The sequence below is a fragment of the Sciurus carolinensis genome, chromosome 16 (genome assembly GCF_902686445.1).
Source record: "Sciurus carolinensis chromosome 16, mSciCar1.2, whole genome shotgun sequence".
NCBI classification, from domain to species: Eukaryota; Metazoa; Chordata; class Mammalia; order Rodentia; family Sciuridae; genus Sciurus; species Sciurus carolinensis.
The window spans coordinates 46,883,933-46,909,228 of record NC_062228.1 but is presented as its reverse complement, the minus strand read 5'-3'; the positions used below and the strand labels follow the sequence as shown (position 1 = coordinate 46,909,228).

At 40.6% G+C, this 25,296-nt stretch overlaps 2 pseudogenes; one reads left to right on the top strand and one right to left on the bottom strand.

Moving 5' to 3' along the window:
- Positions 1 to 2,551: 2,551 nt before the first annotated feature.
- LOC124966093 (sal-like protein 4) lies at positions 2,552 to 18,434 on the bottom strand (annotated as a pseudogene).
- A 4,357-nt stretch (positions 18,435 to 22,791) lies between these two features.
- Positions 22,792 to 23,626, top strand: LOC124966092 (fructose-2,6-bisphosphatase TIGAR-like; annotated as a pseudogene).
- The last annotated feature ends 1,670 nt before the right edge of the window (positions 23,627 to 25,296 follow it).

Sequence of the window (25,296 nt, the reverse complement as noted above, 5' to 3'; positions counted from 1 at the left end):
AACAAACAAACAAACAAACAAAAAAAAAAACAGATGCAAGGAAGTGTTCTTTAAGGAATCCTGTTAGGCTGGTCTGCACAGAGTCATCCTTACCTTGATGTTTCTTTTTAGTAATTTCTGTCCACTGACCCCTGCTCTGCTCCTTAGTTCTAGATTTTTACTTTTTCTTTTACATTCAGAGATGAAAGCAATCTGTGTTTCCTACTGAAAAAAATCCCATGTGATGACCCCAATACCAATAGTTCCCTGGAATAAAGCCTACCTAACCTCCCTTAAAAAAATGAATGCCTTTGAGTTAGGCTTAAAATGTGACATTTGATAGAACTGCCACATGGTTCAGTAATTCTACCACTGAGTATATAATCAAAAAAAGTGAAAAAAATCCAGGACTCAAGAGATTTGCACACCCCTGTTCATAGCTGCATTATTAACAATGGCTAAACTGTGGAAGAAACCTAAGTCCATCAGCAGATAAATGGATAAGCAGAATGTATATTCATACAACAATATTATTTAACTTTGAAAATGAAGGTTAAAAATGCAACAGAAGCTACAACATGGATGAACTTTTAGGACATTATGCTAAGTGAAATAAGTTAATTGCAAAGGACAATTATTGTATAGTTCCACTTACATCGAGGTACCTAGGTTAGTCAAAATCATAGACACAAAGTAGAATGGTGGTGTCCAGGAGATGAGGAGGAGGGAGAACGGATAGTTTGTTGTTTTATTCATGGATATAAACATTTCAATTTGCAAGATGAAAAGAGTTCTGGAAATCAATGTTTGAAAACAAAATGAATATACTTACTATCATTGAACTATACATTTAAAATAGTTAAGACAGTAATTTTATGTCATGTGTATTTACCACAGTAAAATAATTGAAATAAACAACCACATCTGCTACTCTCTTGCTACTTGTGACTCATCATGAGGCCAACATTATCTGGATTTCTGGCCCTCTGTCATTACCCTGAAGCTCCAGGAAGAGTCCGCTGGTAAGATAGGTATTATGGTAGCAGTCCAAAGGTCTTACAGCAGCAAACTGTTACAAGTGAGCACTTGGCTTTGGAAGTGATAAGACAGGAAATCAGAATAGCAGAGGCAAAGCAACCTGGGTAGGGCATGCAAGCCAGCTCCAGAGTAACATTTAAAGTGACACTTGCTCTCAAATGACAACCCTGCATTTGAAAGACCTGGGAGTGAGTACATTCTTAAGTTTATACCCAAAGCAACTTTCTTGTCTCCTTCTGCTTCCATCCAGTTGTGCACAAGAGGCCTTGTTTTCAAAGTAAGGAACTTGAATTACATCCTGAGGGCTATAAGGAAGCTTTGAGCCAACCTGAGCAAAAGCAATCACGTTTGAAAGCTGATTCTTGCTGCTTTGTCAAGAACAAACTGGAAGGAAGGAAGACTGAAGGCAAGGAGATGAATTCAAGCAAGAGGTTATAAAAACCTGCTTTAAGGCAGTAGCTGTGGGACTGGAGAGTACTGAATGCTTAAAAAACCATTGAGGTGACAGGATGGAAAGTGTGTTGACTAATTCAGTGTAGTGGTGACAAAGGACAAGGCTCAACATGACCTTGGCAACTGAGTAATCCGATGATGCTGTTTACCAAGAAGGAATACAAGAAGACTAGCTGTGAAGGGAAGACAGTATACCTCATTTTTGGCACATAGTTTGAGGTACATGGTTTATATCCAATTATCCGTATCTTATAGATAATTAGACCTAAGAATCTTGAGTGCCGAAGGACAGATGTAGGAATCATCATGGAGGGATAATGTTTAAATCCAGAGGTGTGAATAAACCACTGTACAGAGACAATGGAATGATCAGAGATAATACTAAGTTCACAGCAACATCTAAAGAAAAGGTTTCTAAGCAGGGGAGATTGTGCCCACCAGGGGACACTACACAATTTCTGGAAACATTTCTGGTTATAACTGGAGAGAGTGCTACTAGGATCAAGTGGGTAATGGCCAGGGAGCTGCTATAATTCTCCCACAATGGAGAATTACCCTACCCAAAATGTCAGCTGTGCCAAGGATAACAAATCCTGGTCAAAGGATATCATGAAAGGCCTTGTCACTTGTCTTCTTGAAATCTAGATGGGCTGTTTCTAATATGTGTCTGATTATTTAAAATCCTAGTTACTCTTTCAAAGAAAGAAATGAGATCCTCTGTTCCTGGAGAATCAGTCCTTATCCTTCTCTTTTCAGATTTCCCAGAGAATGGGTTTTCCATTCTCCCTCTCAATTTTCATCCCTTGTTCCGCTCCAAGGGAAGAGGAAAGGGTAATTGGGAGTGGTGTTAGCCTAGTCAGACCATGTTCAACACTGGACAGGGCCACCATGCCTGTGACATAACACAGCAACACACCATCTCTTCTATTACCTACCAACTGGATTGGACAGGAAGACCAGGGTGTGCCTCTGCTGTCAGCTATTATGAAGTAAGTTCATCCAATAGTGTTTTCCCTTTATTCTTTCCCTTGAACTGGCTAAGAGTCAAGTGCATGGGCTCTTTCAGCTCTTGCCCACTTTGTCACTCTTTTTCTATGGATAAGGAATACCAAACGAGGTGTTCCCTTGTTGCTATCCCTGCATTGTCTGTCACTCTCTGTCCAACCTGTTCAATCACAGGAGAGTGAGAGTTAAGGGGAAATAAGACCAATGGACAGGTAGAAAATGTAAAACAATGAACTGACACTGTTTCTTAGAGACATAGCCAGTCACTTACCCACACAAGACATCTCTGGACAGACCATGCCATAAAGTGGAGGCTGAGAATAGTTCATGGAAGCGAGGGATGGAGTATATATCTGCTGATTAACCCCTGCTTCCTCTTTCCCATAGTTCAAAGTTCACCCCATGTAGAGTTTATTTACACTCACTTTTCTGTTGCATCACCTGAGCTTCCTTAAAGTTACTGGCAAAACTAGATTCCACACCCTATGCTTGTGTTTGCATTGGGAAATGACAAGATGAACCAAGAATCTGGGCCTCAGCCTCAAGGATCTTTTGGGCCCACATGGAGATTACTGCAACACAAATGGCAACAGAACCAGGATACAAAGAAGCTAAGAGAGTCTGAGAAGGTAGATAAGATGGTCTGATATGAAATGAGCCTGCATAAACCATTGGCTAAAACTTAGAAGGGAGAGGAAACCACATTCCTAAAACCATAGCATTTCTGACATGATTTCTTAGAAAACTCACACTGAATTCTATTGATAGTCACAAAACATCTGAGGTAGGAACTACTAGTTGCCACTCCAAAATTGAGTCTGCCCTTATTTTATTTTTGTAATATTTTTAGTTATAAATGGAATAATACCTTCATTTTATTTATTTTTATGTGATGCTGAGGATTGAACCCACTGCCTCACACAAGCTAGGCAAGTGCTCTACCACTGAGCCACAACCACAGCCCTTCCCTTGTTTTTTTTTTTTTTTTTTTTACAAAACATCCAATTCTTATATGAACTAATGACCACCCAAAATTATGAGTACATTTTCCAGGTAGGCATGGCTGTGATTAAGTTTTAGTCAATGATATAAGCAGATCATATATGGCCCCCAGAAAACCTCTCTAAAATATGAGATAATAAACTATTTCCCCTTTCCATTTTTTTCACTATGAAATATGGATGTGATGGTTTGAATGCTAGCCACCATTCTGGACCATGAGGATAGGGGTGGCCAACTAATGAGCTTAAAAAACATGGATGGATTCCAATAACATCATGAAGCTACCATAACAACTTTATATTGCCTACTTCTATATTTTATTTATGTACAGAAAAATAATCTTTCATATTTTTATACTTTTTTGAATTTGTAACACATGTAGCTAAACTTAATCATTCTAATAATATCTTTTAGCATCCTTGCTTGATATCAAAATCAAATTTTGCTGTAAATTCACTTTCTTCCCATTTCTAAAAATAGAAGTGACATTCACACATCTCTGGATTTCCTCAAAGATTTTTTATTGACCATTCAGCAATCTCTTTCACAATATTTATCTCAGTCTTGACTTTCAATCAATTTGGGTTGATTGTTTTCCAATAACCAAACTACTTAGTAAGTTTTCCTGATGTAATCTTTTTACTCATTCTAGATTACTGTTGCTTTTTAGCATTGTTTTGTCCTCCATGTTAATTAATACATTGGCAATATGGTGATTGATGATCACAAATTCTTTCTCAACTCTCCCACCAAAAGGTTTATTTTATGTTCCTTCTCTTTGAATCAAAGGTGACTCTATGATTGCTTAACTAATAGAATGTAGTCAAAATAGTACTGAGCAATATTTTTACCTAGCATTAAAATGGACTATTTCCTGCCTCTTCAAACATTCATACTTAAGATACTTTGGAGGCCAGGCATGGTGGCACATGCCTGTAATCCCAGTAGCTCCAAAGGCTGAGACAAGATGGCAGTTCAAAGCCAGCCTCAGCAACTTAGTAAGGCCCTAAGTAACTTAGTGGGACCCTGTTTCAAAAAATGAAAAGGACTGGGGATGTGGCTCAGTGGTTAAGCACCCCCGGGTTAAATCCCCATCCCGACACACTCCACACCCCAAAATAGACACTCTCAAAGCCATCACCCATGCTATGAGAAGCCCAAGTCACATGGAGGGGTTATGAATAGGCATTCCACCTGACAATCCTGACTGAATGCCCAACCAAAAGACAGCATCAACTACCAGCCAGTCATGTTAGGGAGCCATCATGATGCACAACCCAGTGAAGTCCCCAGACAACTACAACCTAGTCAACACCACAGAGCAGAATTGCTCAACTGAGCCTCCATCAACCCAGAAAATCATGAGAGAATAAATGGTTATTATTTCAAGTTACTAAGTTTTGGGGTAGTTTGTTACACTGACATAATAAGATAATGAAAATGAGTGGTAATGAATTTGTAAATGTTATAGTAATTGACAATTCTAGTGGAGTTTCTTTAAATGAAAAATTCTCATTGATCACACTTTCCCTATCCCTCTCCCCACTCTACTCTCCTCAGCCTCTGGTAACCACCATTCTACTCTTGATTTCGATAAACTTCTTTTAGATTCCACATATAAGTGAGATTATGCAGTACTTGTCTTTCTGGGCCTAGCATACTTCACTTAACAAAATGACCTCTAGTCTTGTCCATGTTTTCACAAATGACAGTCATTTTATAGGTGAATAGTATTCCACTGTGTGTATGACCATTTATCTATTCATCAGTTGAGGGACACTTAGGTTGTTTCCATTTCTTGGTTATTGTGAATAGTGCTGCAATAAACAGTTTTCACCACATAAAAATGATAAATATTTAAGGAGATATGGATGTTTACCCTATTTTGAATATTACACAATATATACATGTATAAAAACATAACATGGTACCTGTAAATATGTATAATTTTGTCAATTTATATAAATAAATACAAAATGACAAAATTCCCAGAAATGCTAGTAGCTTAAGGGAGGTAGCTTTATTAAAAAAGTGATATTTCATTATTTCATGCATTCATTCAGTTCATGTTTATTAAGTGTCTCTTGCAGTCACCTAAGTGCCAAATTACAACAAGGCACATTTCTTCACCCTAGAGGGCTCACAGAATGATAGAAATGGAACTAAATGGGCACAAGTCAAAATATTTTACATATTTGTGGACTATTCCTTCTAAGAGTTATATGAGAGTGAAACTTTTCCCACTCCAAATTTGAGGAAAATATGCCTATTTCTGACCATGCATTTCTGTTGAAGGTCATTTTAGTTTGAATCCACAGTAGTTGGGTCCTGAAATTCAGCTGTGCTGAGGGTTCAAAGGAGGTTAAACATGGTTTACAAGAAGTGCTATTGCTCCTGACCCAGAACAATAGTGCCAGCTTCTTCTTGGAGGTAGAGGGGTTGGTGGAGAAAACATCCAAAATTTATTTTCCAACAGACAGACAGCATCAGCAGGTCCTACAGGGGTTCCTCTATAGATCACATTGTCAAGGAATTATGAGCTCAGCAGTGAGAAAGCCTCATAGTGGGAAAGAATTCTTGACTCAGAAGTGGGGTCTTTGTTTCTTCTTCCTCATCAAACCATTAGAGCAATGTTTCATTGTTTGTTATATATTATTTCATGTACAAAAGGGGATTATGAAAAGAGGAATCATGAAGATATCTTGAATGTTCAGCTGTTACCAACAACACATCAACTCTTAAATTTAAGCCAGGGCCTGGAATGATCTCAATGGTCATGAAATAGGAAAACAGAGACTATGGCTACAAAAATTAAAAATAAGTGAGGTAGATAAATTAAATCTTTTACACCCAGGATTTGCCTGTTCCAATTGCATGTAATACTCGGGGGAGGGAGGATTAAAATAGTCACTATTACATGGCATAAGTTGCACCAAGGGAAACAATGTTTTTTAAGTAAGTGAACCCATGATAGGAAATATGCCCTCTCATGAGTTTCTTCTCGAGAATAAAAATGTGGCATCTATACATAATGGAGTTTTCCTAAGCCATAAAGAAGAATGAAATTGTGACATTTGCTCGTAAGTGGATGGAACACCATGCTAAGTTAAATAAGCCATACTCAAAGTCAAGGATCAATGTTTTCTCTCATAGAGGGAAGTTAGAGAGAAATAAGGAAATAAAAAGGGGGATTCCATGAAAATAGAAGGGAGGTTAGTGGAGTAGAGGAAAGGAACTGAGGGGGAGGGAAGAGGAATGGAAAAATGGAGGAACCATGGGAGGAAATTGAACAAATTATGCCATGTACATATATGAATGTACCACAGCTAATTTCACCTATATGTATATCTTTAAGGAATTAATTATAAAAACTATAGATAAATAAAAGGGAGACCAATAGAATAGAGTAATGGGAACAGGGGAAGAGAGTAGAGGAGGGAAACATTTTAAAAGAATAAAAATGCAGTTCTTTAATAGAGAAGGCACTAGAGAGCTACATTAAGTCATATGAGAGTCCCCAGTCAGGTGCCACCTCTTCTGGTGTTCAGGAAGACAAAGGCATCTGTGAATTGTGTGGAGTGGCTGGCACTCAAATGAACTGTATTTAGATTAGCAATAACACACACACTGACTCCCTAAGCACTAAAATAAGTCCATGTGAGGGTATACTACTTAAGGTTGAAGGAATTTTCTTAATTCTAAAACCTTAGTTTTTGTTGTTTTGATCTTTAAAAGTATGTTTAAAAAGAAACCAAAACAAAAGGTATAGGATTGGTGGGGCATACAAAACAGTTCTTTAAATAGATGATGGACCTTGTCCATTCACCTGAATATGGTTATCATAGAAGTAAACAGTACTCCACACACTGGATCAGGCTAAGTAGTTGTCTTTTCCACCATGGTTCCAACTGTTTTACCTTGAAGTAAGTAGTAATCTTTGAAAACAGTCACTCTAAGTTGTACAAGTCTTCCACATATTTTGTCGCAAGTAACAAATCTACTTTGCAAGACCTGCTTCTTTTCAAATTTGTAGTAAACCAACTTATATTCTGCATAAGTATGAATATGTCATCATGAATTCCACTAATGTCTACAACAATAAAGCACTAGTAAATACACTAAAAACAAAAAAAAATTATTTGGTATGCATTTTTTAGTTTTCAATTTTTCCCTTTTTCATGTGTTTTCATTCTTTGCAAAGAAGGATCTCAACAATTGTGATTGTAGGATTGTCCAAGGTCATGGTCACAACTATAAACATAATTTGCATATCAATAGAAAAAAGAAAACAGGAGGAGAAGATGGGTACTTTAAAGCCAAAAATAGCACAGATAATGGCAATTTTGCCTTGTCTGCATTTCCTCTTCCATGCAAGTTCTCCTTAAGCTTAACTGAACAAGATTGTGTTTTCTCTCTGAAGTAAGGGAATTGGCATTTGGCGATACTCTCAGTAACACATGGTTTTTCCACATTGGCAGTGGTACCTGGTTGGAAATCATCCATCTTGGAGATAGTGGCATTATTTGCCACAAAGCTAGTCCTCAGGAAAACTGGAAAGGTGGGAATGTCACCACTTTGAACCACTGATATCTCCTTAGTCTTCATGACCTAGCCACTATTGAGCATGTTGGTGTAACTGGCTCCACACAATAGAGTACATGCACTAACAGGGCCAGGAAGTTTTCCTTGGAAAACATTGCTGAGACATCTTCCATATGTACCCAACAGAGGCATTGTGTTCTTGATGGCCAGCTTCCTGTCATAGTAAGCTGAGTTATTGTTTGCTCCACAATTGTTTGCTCCAGGTGATGTAATGGACATTGCCTTTGGTAGTAGAAGCTGGCCCATGAACATTGCACACAAAGCCTTCTCTCCAGTGCATGTCCACTCATGAATCTGAAGGTAACTTTTGGTTGAGAAGTTCTTCCCACTCTGTGTCACACTATGTTGCTAGGTCTATCAGTGTGCCTGGGTCAACAAAGGAGTCAAGACTGGGGACCTGGTGAAGGGTCCTACAAATGCTGGGAACTTCAACTTTGACATGGTAGGCTGTGCTCTAATAAACAATAACAGAAGACTGCTCTAACCTTCCATCTCAGGGAAGCTATTCTCAGAGCTCTTAGCTTTGCCCCCAGCATCAGGAGACTTTGGCTTGATGCTTCTGCATAGCTATTAGCCAGAGACAATGCCTGGAAGGACATGATTTCCATAGCACCTGGGCTTCAGCTTTGATACTCCTAGTCAACCACGTGTGAGGACAAGTCATTTGTCAGGCATCTCCACCAAGTCATTTTCTCAGCTGTTGTAGCACTGCAGGCCCAAAGTAAGGCCCACTTTCCTCCAGAGGTATCTAGGGAAGTCATAACCACAGAGTGAGTGATGGCAAGTGAGAGGGAGTCTCCAGAAAGGTGTTTTGGGAATCTGATCACACATGTACATTCAACAATTTCTTTTGGCAGATGGGGCATGAATGCTGAATCTTTACAGATGCATTGGTTCAATGATATGGCTTTTGCCTTTGGTAGAAAAAACTTGGACATAGATCTTACACTGGAATGGCCTTCCCCAGTGTCAGCAACTTGAGAGCTTTGGCAGCTCAGGACTCAGTGGCAAATGAGACATTCACTAGGGTTGGTTGTTCATGTTTGTGGGGGTTTCCGGGACCCCCAGCCTTGGGCATGGTCAAGATGGCGCCTGACACTGAGCCAAAAGCGGCCAGCTATACAGTAAACAACCAGCGAATTCCAATGATTGGCTAGTTAACAATGTGACTAGAGCATGCCCCCTCGTGTACCCATCCTGTGCCTGCAGCTGTCCGCGTTTATCTCGTGTACTCTCCCCTGATTGATTGAAGTGTATATAAGCCTGGTGGGTGGGAGAGCGAGGGGAAATGGAACAGAAGAAGCGGCGGCGGCGGCGGCGGCGGCGGCGGCGGCGGCGGCGGCGGCAGCAGCAGCAGCGGCTGGAGCTGAGCTGGAAGGAGGGAGTACGCGGGAGTGGGAGAGGCTGGGGGAAGGGAGGCTGGGAGTGCGCAGAAGCTAGGGGTAAGAGAAGCGTAGGAAAGGAACTGTGCACAATAAACTTCCAAAGCTTCAGACATTTGTCGTGTCTCTCTCTGTGGCCAGAGGGGACCCGATAACTGGTGCCGAAACCCGGGAAGATGAAGGCCTTATAAAAGAAAACAAGGTAAGATATTTGAAAGAATTTTTTTTGTATACAAGTTGAACCGGTTATAAAAAAGTTAAAGGGTGTCAGGATGCGCCATTGGCGGTCCTGGGGACACGCGGGGTGCGGTCCGGTTGAAAGGTATCAGGAGTCCTGACGCGTAGAACGCGGGTTGAAAGGTATTGGGGTCCTGACGCGTGGAACGCGGGTATCGGGACGCGCCATTAGCGGTCCTGACGCGTGGAACGCGGGTTGAAGGGTACCGGGATCCTAACGCGTAGAACGCGGGTCGAGGGGGTATCGGGACACACCATCAGTGGTCCTGGCGCGTGGAACTCGGTCTAATTAAAGTGAAAGTAGAAACACGCTTGGAGCGGTCCAATTAGGTAGTACGTGAAAAGCCGCTATAAAAATTTTAATGCGCACTTGATAGTTTTCCCTTCAGTAATTTTGTTGCTCCTGGCAGCTAGGCCACTGTTTGTTATTGTAATTACCATAACTAAAGCTATTCAAATTAGTAACAATGGGGTCTGAAACGTCTAAATTCAGAATGCAGCAACCCCTTAGGGAGTTACTGAAAAACCATGGGACGCCATTGAAGGAAAAAACAGCTAAAGTATTTCTTGATACTGTGGAAAGGATTTCCCCTTGGTTTTTGGATGAGGGCCTTTTGAATACCCTACAGTGGGAACAGCTGGGGAAAGACCTTCGTATAGCGGATAGGCAAAATCCTTTGCCAGTAGGCACTATGGCTATTTGGTCTCTTATTAAATCCTGTCTGCAAGATAAAAACAAAAAACCTTCACTCATCGAACCTTTAGCTGAGGGAAGACAGGTTTTGGAAGAAATAAAAGAGGAACGTTCATATCTTTCTCAAAATTCAGAAAAAGGAACTAACTCAGATGAGGAATTATCGGAAGGGGAATTATCGGGAGAGGAATTGGAAAAAAGAGTACAAAGATTAAGACTAGATAAAAAGCCCCCTCTAGTGTCCGTGTTGCCTAGTGCACCTCCCATAAATAGGGAACTCCCTCATGAAGCATCCGGCTTCGGGTTACGCTCAGAATGGAGTCATCTTGGATCTGTAGTGTATCCTGTTTTTGAGGATGCTCAAAATCAAAGATTCCACCAACCCTTAGACTTTAAAATAGCGAAACAGTTAAAAGAAGCAGTTAGCACATATGGTCCTCAGTCAGCTTTTACTATAGCCTTGGTAGATACTTTGACATCATTAAACTTAGTGCCTCAGGACTGGACTAATCTTGCTAGGGCTGCTCTGTCTGGGGGACAGTACCTTATGTGGAAAACATCATGGCAAGAAATATCTGCGGACACCGCCCGCCGAAATGCAGCAGCGGGGAATCCCCAAATCGATAGGGACATGCTTATGGGTGTAGGACCTTATGAAACCCTTCAGGCACAGCTTAATTATCATCCAGCAGTCTATGCGCAAATTGCCGTGGCTGCAACCAAGGCCTGGAAAACATTACAAGGAGCAGGAGATTTGCAGGGCCAGTTGTCAAAGGTAACTCAAGGGAATAATGAGCCCTATGTGGATTTTGTCGATAGGCTAATTCAGACAGCGTCACGCATCTTTGGAGATGCAGAGCAAGCCATGCCCCTAGTGAAACAGTTGGCTTACGAACAAGCTAACAGGTGGTGTAGGGAGGCCATAAGACCATGGAGAAACAAAGACTTGTCCGCCTACTTAAAAGTGTGTAGAGATGTAAATGATACTTCGGAGCAGAGCAGTGCCTTTGTAGCAGCCATAGACAGACAAACCACCTTGCTGTCTGCTGCACTTGCACAAGCCCAGGGGAGGGTCCCTTCAAGAACTAATAAAGAGTCTTTAGGATCATGTTTTGTGTGTGGACAGAAGGGACATCTAAAAGCCACTTGTCCAAATAAAAGGCCACCTTTTGCCCGGGGTGGGAACATCTATACAAAGAATAATCTGGGAACTGGACCTGGGCTATGTCCAAGATGCAGAAGAGGAAGTCATCGGAATAGTGCCTGTCAGCCTATTAGAGATAGGGAGGATAATTTCCTAGGGTCGAATCCTGAACTTCAAAAAAACGGGAGACAGGGCCCTCCCCGGGGCCCGCAACAAATATACGGGGTAATTCAACAAGTTCCCCGACGGTGGTATCCTCCCACAGAGAAGGGGAGCGCAGAACCACCTCAGGAAGTGCCGGATTGGACATCTGTGCCACCTCCAGACTCATACTAACCCCAGATATGGGGGTGCAGATGATTGATACTGATTGGCATGAAAAAATCCCACAGAATAGTGTAGGACTATTACTAGGTAGAGGTTCCTCAACACTAAAAGGACTTATAGTACACCCAGGGGTTATTGATCCTGATTTCACTGGACAAATAAAAGCCTTGGTCTCTTCACCAAAAGGAATTACGGTCATCTCTCCAGGGGATCACATTGCACAAATGCTTATATTGCCCAGTCGACATTCCTTGTGGCCCAGTGAAAATACAAATAAAAGACAAGGAGGTTTTGGATCAACAGGAACCACTTTAATAAACCTTACTATGGATATGGAACAGAGGCCCCTCCTAAAATTAAAAGTGGGAAATATGGAATTTACAGGTTTATTAGATACGGAAGCAGACAAAAGTATTATCAGTGCAATGGTCTGGCCAAAGCACTGGCCATTGATCACAGCAGCTCAGAGCTTGAGAGGCTTAGGAGTAGCAGAGAGCCCCAATCAAAGTGCTTCCTCATTATCGTGGAAAGATACAGAGGGACACACAGGAATATTTTAGCCATATGTCTGTAATGTTCCTATTAGCCTATGGGGACGAGACGTCCTGCAGCAAATGGATATGAAACTCACCACTGACCAGATTTACCAAGGGACTCCTGTAAGAAATATGTTACAAAATATGAATTATGATGATAAAAAAGGATTAGGAAGACATAGCCAAGGATCTACCCAACCACTGCCTTTACTTCCACCAAAAAATGATTCTCATGGATTGGGTTTTTCCTAGGGGCCACTGATAAACCATCAATCCCTATAATATGGAAAGATGATAAGCCTCGCTGGATTCCACAGTGGCCCCTAACAAAAGAGAAGCTAGAGGCAGTTCATAAGTTAGTACAAGAGCAGGTACAAGCAGGTCATTTACAACATTCTACCTCTCCTTGGAATACTCCAATATTCTTAACAAAGAAAAAATCAGGAAAATGGAGGTTATTACATGATTTAAGAGCCATAAATGAACAAATGTACTCTATGGGACCCATCCAATGTGGACTCCCTCTTGTTACTGCACTACCAAAAAATTGGCCTACTATTATTCTGGATTTAAAAGATTGCTTTTTCTCTATACCCTTACACAAAAATGATTGTTGGAGATTTGCCTTTACTTTGCCCTCTCTTAATCACACTCAGCCTGACCAGAGATTCGAATGGACTGTGTTGCCTCAAGGTATGGCTAACAGTCCTACTATATGTCAAATATACGTAGATAAAGCGTTAACAACTACTAGACAAAAGTTTAAGTGATTGTTGATTTATCACTGTATGGACGACATACTTATTTGCCATCCAGAAAAAGAAGTTTTGTTAGAAGCATTACAATTTATAACTCAAGCATTAGAAAAAAGAGGACTAACGATAGCCCCTGAAAAATTACAATTAGAGGAGATCCAAGAATATCTGGGTACAAGGCTCACTGCTACTACAGTCAGACCATCAAGGTTGACCATCAGGACAGATCAACTGAATACCTTGAACGATTTTCAGAAACTCTTAGGTGACATTAACTGGATCAGATCCTATTTAAAATTATCCACAGGGGAATTAAAACCTTTATTCGATATATTAAAAGGTAATCCTGACTTGAATTCCCCTAGGAAACTTACTCCCGAAGCACGGATATCCTTACAGCTAGTAGAGAATAGACTTCAGCAGTGTTACGTTGATCGTTGTGATCCTACTCAACCATTAAGTTTAATCATAATCTCAGAGAAGCATACCCCTTTTGGCATAGCTTGGACCTCTGCAAAGTATAAATCTCCCTAGCTCTCCGGCTAAAACATTGCAATCATATCCCCAAGCTATTGCTCAGGTAATATTCAAGGGAATAGAATCTTGCATTACTGTTTTTGGAATCCATCCGTCTATTATTATAACTCCTTATTCCACTCAGCAAATTAAATGGTTAATTAATAATGATGATGATTGGTCAGTATTATATTGTACCACTTCAGCTCAGTTCGATAACCATTATCCCCAACATCCCTGGATTCAATTCTGTAAAAATACTCCCATAGTTTTTCCAAAAGTGACTAGTGTCCAGCCTCTTAAAGACTGTGTAACCATTTTTACTGATGGCTCCAAAAATGGAGTAGGTGCAGTACTTATCGGTAAACAACTTCACACCATAATAGTTCCACCCAACTCCGCACAGGTTACTGAACTTGCAGCTGTAATATTAGCCTTTAAATTAGCAGATAATCAGCCATTCAATCTTCTATCTGATAGCTTATATATCGTTAACGCTTTACAGGTTCTTGAAACGGTACCTCATATTTCTTCCATGTCCACGGTAGCTTCTTATTTTACAACGCTACAAAACCTTATCCTACAGCGTAAACATCTATTCTATGTAGGACATATTAGAGCTCATTCTAATTTATCAGGACCTTTGGCCAATGCTAATGACTTGGTAGATATGGCCACCAAATCAATTTTTGTTTTTTCCATAGAGGAACAAGCAAAACTCTTTCATGAAAAATTTCATGTAAATTCCACTACTTTGAGCAGAAAATTTCCTATATCTAAATGTATGGCTCGACAAATAGTAAAAAATTGTCAACATTGTGCTCCTTTAATTCCAGTACAATCCTTTGGAGTTAACCCCAGGGGACTGCTGCCTGGTCATATTTGGCAGATGGATGTAACCCATATTTCTGAATTTGGTACTGTTAAGTATGTACATGTGTCAGTAGACACTGCTTCAGGGGTCATTATGGCTTCCGCTCATTCTGGAGAAAAGGTGAAAGATGTCATTCAACACTGCCTACAAGCATTTGCTGGCTGGGGCATACCTAAAGTTATTAAAACAGATAATGGTCCCGCTTATACTTCCAAAAGCTTCCAGTTGTTTTTACAAACATTTAACATCCAATCAGTCACTGGCATCCCCTATAATCCTCAGGGACAGGGCATTGTGGAAAGAGCACATCTTACTTTAAAAAATTGTTTAAATAAACAAAAAGGGGGAATAGGAGCCTCCTACAAGTCTCCTAAAGATAAACTTAATTTAGTTCTTTTCATTCTAAATTTCTTAACTCTGGATAGGGACGGCCATTCTGCAGCTGATCGACATTATAATCCCCATAATACTCCTCAAGTATGGGCAAAATGGAAAGACATCCTGACAGGTTGTTGGAAAGGACCGGATCCAGTCCTTCCTTGGGTCCGAGGGTCTGTTTGTATTTTCCCACAGGATCAACAGACTCCAGTCTGGATTCCAGAAAGGCTAATCAGAGTTTTACAGCATGCAAATGATGCTGCTCCTCCTCACAATGGCGAGTCTGAGCCTTCCTCCAATAACAAAAACTCAGACGGAAAGGCAAACCCGGAACCTATGGGCCATTGTTAGCCTGGCCATATTTTTCATTTCTGACTAACATGTTTTTTATCCTTCCTTTTCTTGTTTTTCACCAATTTCTCTACAAGTCTGTCAATTCTACTGATGATTTTTCAGGTCGTGCTGTTTTTGGTGACAAGGATATTTCTAGCCTTTCTTTGCTTTAACAGGAGGAATTTCTGTACTTTGCCGTTGGAATCATACTACAAATCAGACCCAGAGTAGAGCAACTCGTTCTGCTGACCCTAGCTGTGATATTGCTTTTCCTCCTACGTCAGCTTGTGTGTTTCCTCCCTTTTATGTTTCTACCAGCTAACATTTCTAATAATACCTCTTAACTCTTCACTAACTGTGTGCTATCTTTCACAATACTGGAATGATTCTTTTGCCACCTGTGCAATTTGCACATTTCTATCTTCCTACCAGTCCTAGTTTCTGTTGCAGATATAGAATTGCCAGTGCTATTATCAAGAAGCAGGAGAGGCTTTGACATTGCAACAGCCGTGATCATTGCCACCACAGTCCTTGCAGTAGCAGCATTGACACAACCATAACGACGATCATTTGGCCGAGAATGCAGCTGCAGCCTTACAGACCATAGAGACTCTATCAGAGAATGGACTCATTATAAGAACAAGTGGATACCCTGCAAGAACTTTTGGGACTGGGATGCGTTTATTCCCTGAGAGCTGTTTTGTGTTACCCATATTGTAACTCCATTGGGATGTATATTGTTTTTGTATTTAATATGGCTATATGGTTCTTCTTCTGTTTATAGATTTGTCAAACAGTGGGCAAGCTTAGGAGCTATGGTGGTACCCCTCTGCCTTGGTCTTCTTCTCTTCATTCGTTTTGGCATGCATCTGCAAGCTAGCCAATAGAGAGATCAAATTATTTTTCATCAGGCCATGACCGCCCTGAAGGCCGACAGCCCCCCATTAGTATGGCTCTTGATGCTGGATCGGTAGTCAAAGACGGGTAATGAAGGAGGTGGCTGTGTACCGACCTAAGACAGGAGCTGCAGCATGCTCTGCAGGCTCTGATGACGGGTAAGGACATATGCTGACCACTCAGCCTAAGACAGACACGGTCCGGAGCCTTAGTTTAATATTAAAGAAGGGGGATCTGTGGGGGATTCCGGGACCCCCAGCCTTGGGCATGGTCAAGATGGCACCTGATGCTGAGCCAAAAGCGGCCAGCTATACAGTAAACAACCAGCGAATTCCAATGATTGGCTAGTTAACGATGTGACTAGAGCATGCCCCCTCGTGTACCCATCCTGTGCCTGCAGCTGTCCGCGTTTATCTCGTGTACTCTCCCCTGATTGATTGAAGTGTATATAAGCCTGGTGGGTGGGAGAGCGAGGGGAAACGGAACGGAAGAAGCGGAAGCGGCGGTGGCGGCAGCGGCGGCAGCAGCAGCAGCAGCAGCCGCAGCAGCGGCTGGAGCTGAGCTGGAAGGAGGGAGTACGTGGGAGTGGGAGAGGCTGGGGGAAGGGAGGCTGGGAGTGCGAAGAAGCTAGGGGTAAGAGAAGCGTAGGAAAGGAACTGTGCACAATAAACTTCCAAAGCTTCAGACATTTGTCGTGTCTCTCTCTGTGGCCAGAGGGGACCCGATACATGTTCACCATTAATTTCTGCAATTTCAGATCTCTGAACCTAGCTCAGAGGTTCCACTCCCCCTGCAAGCCACCAACCACTGGTGAATTATAGTTTGGCTCCGGTTCATAGCATGGGCTCACTTTCTGGAGAAGGCCTATGCTGCCAGTTCTTGGACAATGGACCACCTATGAGGTCCTTAAGTTTTAGTCCCTAAAGAGAGATTTTGTTGACCCCTACAGAAGGGGTCCCTGTACAAGGACAAGTTTGCTATCTGAAGGACAAGAACTGAGAGCACAGGGGATGCCATTGTGTGCCACCATTTAGTCCTGGAATTCAGAAAACACCTGGAGGTTCACCTTCACCTGGGGTGTTGATGAAATTATACCTTGAGGTTGCCCTTGGTGGTGAAGTGATGACCACAGAGAGGGCACACAAAGAGCCTCTCTCCAATATGGGTGCAGAGTACGTTTGCAAGGAGTTATCAATTCTGAAAAAAGTACTGTAGGGATCCACAGTGGAGATGTTTGACTTCCCTTTTCCTTTCTTGGATGGATTAGTGTCATGGTGAAAAATACACAGAGTCCAGGGCCTGAGGTAGCAAAGCATTCTGAGGCAAGACATGACATTCAGGAGCACCCAAAATACATCTGACTTTAGGGGAAAGGGTGTCAGTCCTGATGACAAAGAATTGGCCATGGAAGGGGTATTGGCATGAGACAGCTTGATTCCTTTCAAGGCATACAGAAGCAGACGTTGTCTTCCATCTCTCTAGCTGAGCAATCATTGCAGTGGAAACCTACTGGGAAAGTGGCTGCCTAAGTTCTTCAGGGTGTCAGCCCCTGCCACACTGGAGTGGAGGACATGTGCAGTCCACATGTTTACCTGGATGTGGAGCTCCTCCATGTGCTGGATCTGCTGCTGCTGCAGATACAGACTCTGCTTGAGGACCCATACGGGATGCTGTTAGCACCAGGCACCAGGGTTGGCTGGCAGCACATCCACACTCCAATGGTTCACCTCCACCTTGGTGACCAGGAGTGCCTGCATAGGTGCATCAGTGTTAGTCACTTTACTTTTTGGGTAAATAGCTCATGTCCTGTGGTGTGGGCAGTAGGGCAGTCTCTGCCTTCAAGTACACAACAGACTCTAGACCCAACTTCTCCTTCATGTCCCCTATTAGTACTACTACTCTCCCTGTGACCATTATTACTTCTTGGGCTCCATAGCTGGCTGCTCAGTACAGCTCTGGAGAAGTCCTCTGAAGGTACTCACACCTCACTGTCACTAATGATGAGACCAGGTGAAATTCTAATGCAATTTTTCTTGTGTTGCAAGAATTCAGAGAGATTAAGAACTTGGCACAGCATTTCTCACAGATGTGAGTCTTCTACCAACAGAACCACTTCACCATGGCTTTCTCCCCATTCCCTCCATCACCGTTTCCTAGATGGTTCATTGGAGCACACTTGCACTGCTGGGGTGAAATCTGCAAACTCTGGCTGCAGTTAGATGCTTGCTCTGGTTCTTCTCAGAGTTGATTTATTGGGGTTTCACCTACTTGTGCCTAGACATGGTGCAAAAATCTGGGTGCTGGGAGAACCAAGGTTATTTGCCCTCTCCACCACAAGTTCAAGGAATTAGGAAATTTATTCCCTTCATGTGCATGCCCCAGTAATTATTACCAATAATCAGTAGTGCCAGCTTCTGAGAGTGTGGTCAAAGAATACATTTTAACATTTTGATGAGTTTAGCTTTCTTCCAATAATACTTGGTTTATATAATAAGGTCACAGGCCTCACTGCATCCTGTCCTATATCCTCCCACTCCAGAATGGGCAATATGAAAATGTCTCAGTGATGACTTTAGATGATGACAACTGGAGAGACTCAGCAAATCTTCACAGTTCTGCAAAAACAGGATGACAGGAAGGGAGAAGAGCATTGCAGAAACTTCCAGGAGGATTATGTGAAGAAATCCTGCCAGAACAGTGCAGGTGGGCAACATCTTAACTTTTTTTTCTGTAGAAACTGCTCAAAGCAAATACACATGGGTGCGCACACACACACCACACACTACAAACATGACAAAACACACACATGCACTAAATGGAATTTACCCATTTTGCTAGCCAGGGTTAGTTTTGCAATCAGTGATAAACCCCAGCACAACAAGCTTCTCCTGGACTGTATGAGTAATTCAGGGCAATCAAAACAAATGTCCAAATATGTCTCAGAATGCAAACATGTATGTCTATTGCCAAGTCAAGCAGAAGCCCCAGGGAGTCACGTTTGGGAGAGGGAAGTTTGTAGTTTCTTCATTAGTGAAAAATGCAACTATTTATTTTATTGTTCAACTATAAATAATTCTTTAACACCTTCTATATCAATAGCTCTATGTTAAGTACTAGAAAAGGGATGCCAACAAGTACAGAACCCAGTCTTTACCTTCTATGAGAGAAAAAGTTCTTTTCTGTATACTCTTCCTTGATCCTAACATTTCTTCTTCCTCAGAGAAGTGGTAGACAGAAGCTTTCACCCACCACTCATCCCACTAGAAGACCCTTAACAAATATAGATCAAAGTCTAAAATCCCTTTATCTTCCATAAGGTGGTCTAAATGTCACTGAAGAGAAACAATCTCTCCTTTTGTATTTAACTTTCTTTTGAGATAGCCTGCCTATGGAAGTTGCTCATAGGCCTGTTGCTTCTGCATTAAAAGCACAACAGAGGATCTGGGGTTGTGGCTCAGGAGTAGACCACTTGTCTAGCATGTGTGAAGCACTGGGTTCAATTCTTAGCACCACATATAAATAAATTAATAAAGGTCCATCAACATCTAAAATGCACATACGCACACACACACACACATACACACACACAAAAAAAACAAAACAGGAGGGGCTTTCGTGACCTGCAGAAAAATCTTCAGTTTTCTACTTCCTCCCCCTTGTACTTAAGTAATTAAAGATGGAAATAATAAACAGAATGATATGGGCCTTAGTTACAATGGAAGCCCCTCATTCTTGCTTCTTTTGCTACCATGAGAATAGGTCATGACTAAGCCAATAATACAAGGAGGATGAGAGTCACATGAAGCAGATCTGAACTGAACCTACAGTTGGAGCTGCCCAATTGAGTTCAGAAAAGCCACTCTAATCAACCTGCAGATTAGTGGATACTAAATGCTTATTATAATTTGCCACTGAGATGGTGTGGTTTTTTGCAACAATAGCTAATTGATACAGAAACTGGTGATTGCAAGTAAGTTAAAGCCATGACTCTTGATTCCAGTTGGATTCCAGTTTCTTGGGTGCAATGGCAAACTCTGCAAATCAAAACTGATAACCACAGACAAGCTCTTCACACTCTGGGCTTTTGTTTGTATATCCACAAACAGGAGATAACATAATTTCACCTCCCTCAGAGAGTTGTGAGGATTAGAATTCTCAATGCATTCAAAGAATGTGAAGTAATACCTGGCACACAATAAACAGTCAATAAATGTTTCCCAGCACAATTTTATCTAACAATAAAGTTGATGTTATAATTTTGCACATGAACACAAATTTTAGAATCAACTTGCAAACCAAAAATTCCTGCAGGGACTTTGATCAAGATCACAATAAACCTACAAATTGAGTCAGAGCAAACTGGCATCTTAATATTGAGTGGTTCAATCCATAATTATGATATAGTTCTCCATTTATTTAGGTCTTCTTTCATTTCTTTTAGCAGTGTTTTATATTTTGGACATTAAAATCTTGCATATATTGTGTTAGGTTTATACATAAATATGTCAAAGTTTTTAATATTTATTTTGATTTTTCAATTATTCACTGCTAGAATGTTATATTTTTACTTTTTTCATGAAGTCTTGCTAATCTAACATTAGTTTTAATGCATTTTGGTAGACCTTTTTTCATTTTCTACAGGGATGATCATTTAACCTATTCTTAAAGACAACTTCATTTCTTCCTTTCCCATCTCTATGCCTTATATTTCTTTTCCTTGCCTAATACTGTCTAGGACCTCCAATGCAATATTGAACAGGAATGGTCAGAACAAATATACTTGTGTTGTTCTTGGTCCAAAAGGAAAAGTCTAGTATTTCACCATTCAGTTTAGCTGTTGGGTTTTCATAGATAACCCTTATCAGATAGAGGAAATTTCCTTCTATTTTTAGTTTTCTGAGGGTTTTTATCCTAAATGCATGTGTGGACTTTTGTCAAAAATAATTGTTGCATCTATCAAAAGTATCATTTTTTTTTCTTTTTAATATGTTGATAAATTAACATTGTTTTCTCTTGAAATGTTGAACCAGTTTTGCATAACTTGGATTGATCCCCGTTCTTTCATTGTGTAACATCATTTTCATATCTTGCTGCATTTTACTTGCTAAATTTTCTTGTTTATGAGGAATGTTAATCTATTCCTTTCTTGTTAGATTTTGTGTGGTGTTCATATCAGGGTAACGATGGCCTCATAAGTTGGGAAAATATTGCTCCTGTTCTATTTGACTGAAGATTTGGTTATAGCAGTGGTATTATAACTTAAGTGTTTGGTAGAAATCACCAGTAAAGTTTTGGGAGAAAGTGTTGTTATTTAGTCAACCCAATTACCTACAAGGATCTTATTATCAAGCTGTGAGATCAGGTGTATGAAGGAACAACATCTAAGTGCTAAAAAACAGTGGATTCTATAGACCTCATATACCAAAATCACCTAAGTTTGTGTGTGTGTATTTATGAAATCTATCCTCAGATATTCTACTTTATTATATTCCAAGTAGAAGTATAGGAATCTGCTTAAAATATGCATTTTTAAAGTGAACAGAAAGAATAATTCCATAAGTGACTAGAATGTTCATCTAGATTTGATAACTCATTTTGAAGTGTAGAGAAAATGTTTTTAGCAGAGCTTGGACTGCAGTGAGGCAGGAGAAGCACCTGGAGTGTAAGGAGGCTCCCGCTCTTGGGGTGTTAGGTGTAATTATCCACACCTGAAACTGCATGCCAGCTTAAATGCTGTGCCCCTCAGCAGCGCTCTTGCTTCACCCACTACTAGCCCTGCTTTTTTAGCATTCAGGTAAAAGGGTGAGTGAAGGCAGGAGTCCTTGCTCTGCCTGGGTTCCCTGTCCCACCTCACTACCAGGTTGCTCTCCAAACTACCTCATTTTATACTACATATTTGCTTGCCAACCTAGAATGAACACTTTCTGCTGGTCCTGCATTCCTAGCCAATCCTAGCACCCATGTTCCTAATTTTTTCCCCTCTTCTATGACACTTCAGTTTTGTACCATGATCTTGCAATTAACTACTGCCTTATTCCCAACTCTTCTCCCTAACTTGGGAATGGGCTGTTTCCAGTTTGTATATAATTTGTTCAGGAATTGAAGGATTTCAATCTCAAGTCTTAAGCAACTTGGAAACCATTGAAGTTTTAAGTAAGCATTTCAAATTCTGCAAATTCAAAACTAAACTTATCACCTCCTTTTGTATTCCTAAAGCAAATCATACCATCAACTATCCAAACCCAAACTCTGAGGATCATTCTGTCTTCCTCTCCTTCAGCTTCAGTTTCCAACCAGCTACCAAATCCTACCACTTTGTCCTCCTAAATATCTCCAGCCCTGCCCAATTCTACCTTGCCCCACAGCTCTGCCTAGTTCAAGCCTTCATCATTTCTTACCTGGAGGTGGTAGCCACCTCACTGGGCTCACTGCTCCAACATTCATAGTGTGGTCATATAATTTACTGGCACAACTGACTAAAAAGTGAATTTTTAAAAAGGAAAATTACATAATTTTTTGGAATGTTTACTCATTGACCAATAAATTGTCTTTTCTATATTGCTAGACCTATAAGATGTATTCACAAACTTTAAAAACAAAATTTTAAAATAAAATTATGTATATCTGTGCACATGACAGCAAAAGCTATTGTCTATCAAAAATACACAATAAAAAATTAATATATATTCATAAGTATAAAGTAACGGAGTCCGCAGTGCAGTAGTCACACGGGGCTGGGTTGCAGAGCTGTGGCCATTGCTTCACTTCCCTCTGGGCACGTGAGGATGATGTGCTTCGCCCTGACCCTTGTCTGCCATGGGGAAACGAGATTGAACAAAGAGAAAATACTTCAAGACCATGCATGGGATTTTGAAGCAAACCATGTTTTGAAAAGACATGACTATAAAGTATGATTCAAGACTTCGAGAAAGGAAATGTGGGACTGTGGAAGGCAAGCCACTAAGTGAGCTGAGGGCAATGGCCAAAGCAGCTGGGGAAGAATGCCCTGTGTTTACACCGCCTGAAGGAGAGACATTAGACCAGGTGGAAATGCGTGGAAAAGACTTCTTTGCATTTCTGTGTCAACTAATCCTGAAAGAAGCAGGTCAAAAAGAACAGTGTTCTGCGGGAGCTCCAAGCAACAATCTGGACGCTTCTTTGGAAAAGATATTTCCTTTAGAAAAAAACTGCAGCTCTGAAGTTAATTCCAACGGTGGAGCTCCAGGATTAGTAGCCAGTGTCAGTCATGAATCATGGTGCTTACATGAGAAGCCTGTTTGGTTATTTTCTGACTGACTTGAAGTGTTCCTTACCAGCATCTCCGAGAAAAATTGAACTGTCCTCAGTCAGTCCCAATACTGGGATTAGTCTCTTCATCATAAGCTTAGAGGAAGGAAAAGAATCTACAATGAAGTGTGTTTGTATGAACCTTCAGGATCATCTAAATGGAGTGACCAAAACTTGCAAAGTTTAGATCTGCATCAAAATTCTACTATCAGTTTTGAGCCTCTGAAGCATGTGCCTTTGGCTTACTTTATTTCCGTCCTTTGCTAGTGCTAATTTGGAAACAGTTAAAAGTCTACTATAAACTCTCCTGGAATGTCAGCCACATCATACAGTAATGGAAAGCCATTTAGAATTGACTTATGTTGTCTGAGTGCAGCCTGCGTTTTCTACCCTGCTTGGTCCCATCTCTGAGTTATAAATGGAAGGAACTCAGTATTGCAAGTTGGGGGATTCATAACCTTGATACTGGGTTTTTTTCCCTTTTAAAAAACTTTTGTTCTTTAATGAAAAAATCTAGCCTATTTTATTGGTTGATTCTTGGTTAGATACTGTGTATTTTTTACTATCTCATCAAAGTCTTGAAAGAAAGAACTATTTATATTTCCATTGCACATTTATAGTGACTGTTGTATTTTAAAAGAAAAGTTCTTTAAATGGAAAATTCATACCCTCATAAGTTTATGTAAAGTAAAACAATAAAATGACAGAAAAAACATTTTACCTAGAAATCAGCCGTTGGAATTTTTTATTCTACAGGGTTTGAAATGTGGGTGAATGCAGATTGTTGAGTGCAGAGCAACCTTGGGGAGGAAGCTAAGACTTTATCTGACTAAAACACATTACAGATGGACTCCCTGGGCAGAAGGTAAAAGAGCAGCATCCTGTAAACAGTATCTTGCAAAATACAAGTGAGTGGAAGCCAAGATAGTCCCCCAAAACAAGTTTGACTCAGAGTGAAGACCACCATTCACTTGCTTCATATTTAACCTGTAGGCTGAACAATTTTCAGTTTGGGGAAAGCTGCCAAGAAAGGGAACAGTTAATAATGAACTATGTGGTAACCTCAGAACCAAGAGGGAACTTCTTTGAAAATCATGGGGCAGAAGGCACAAATGAAGTTGCCTCTTCTTTCCACCAGATGGGACTGGAGGAAAGGAATCTTGACTAACCTAATGTGGACTTGGGGTTGGTCCTTCTTGTCTAAATGAAGTCCACAGTTTTCTTTTAAGTGATCATGTTAATGAGTGCCATGAGTCTCACCTTACAAGAGGATGAATGCTCAACCTGTCAGTTATGGCTAAAATCACTTATGTTGACATACATGTCCTTTGATTATCAATTTAAATCAGCTGTGAAGTTCTATACTACAGCACCCTCGGTGTGTACAGCACTACCATTTTTTTCTGCCTATATTGGAAACAAGGTATGAATTTGAGCGCCAGAGGACGTATACTATAAATAAATACTTAAAATGATAACCTAAAAAAACAAATAACATCCTCATTCCCACTGTCCCAAAGTAATACCTTTCCTGTTTTTCCCAAAGAAATAAAACATTGAGATGTAAAAAAAAAGTATATATTAACATACTTTAATTTGGCATCATGTCTATCTCTAGTACCATCTCATTGGCATTTTCTAAAGAATTTGTTTCAACATGGATAACTTTAAATTTTTTATAAAACTTCCTATGATCCTCTTTGGTTTCTTATAATCTTTTGGTTACAAATTTTGGATTTTTTTTTGTTTGTTTGGTCTGACTTTATTGATTTCTTCCACCTTCCATTACTTTCCCTGGGACAGTCTCAGGCCCTTCACCAGGCAAAGTCCTCAATGGGGAAGAGGTTCCTCAGAACT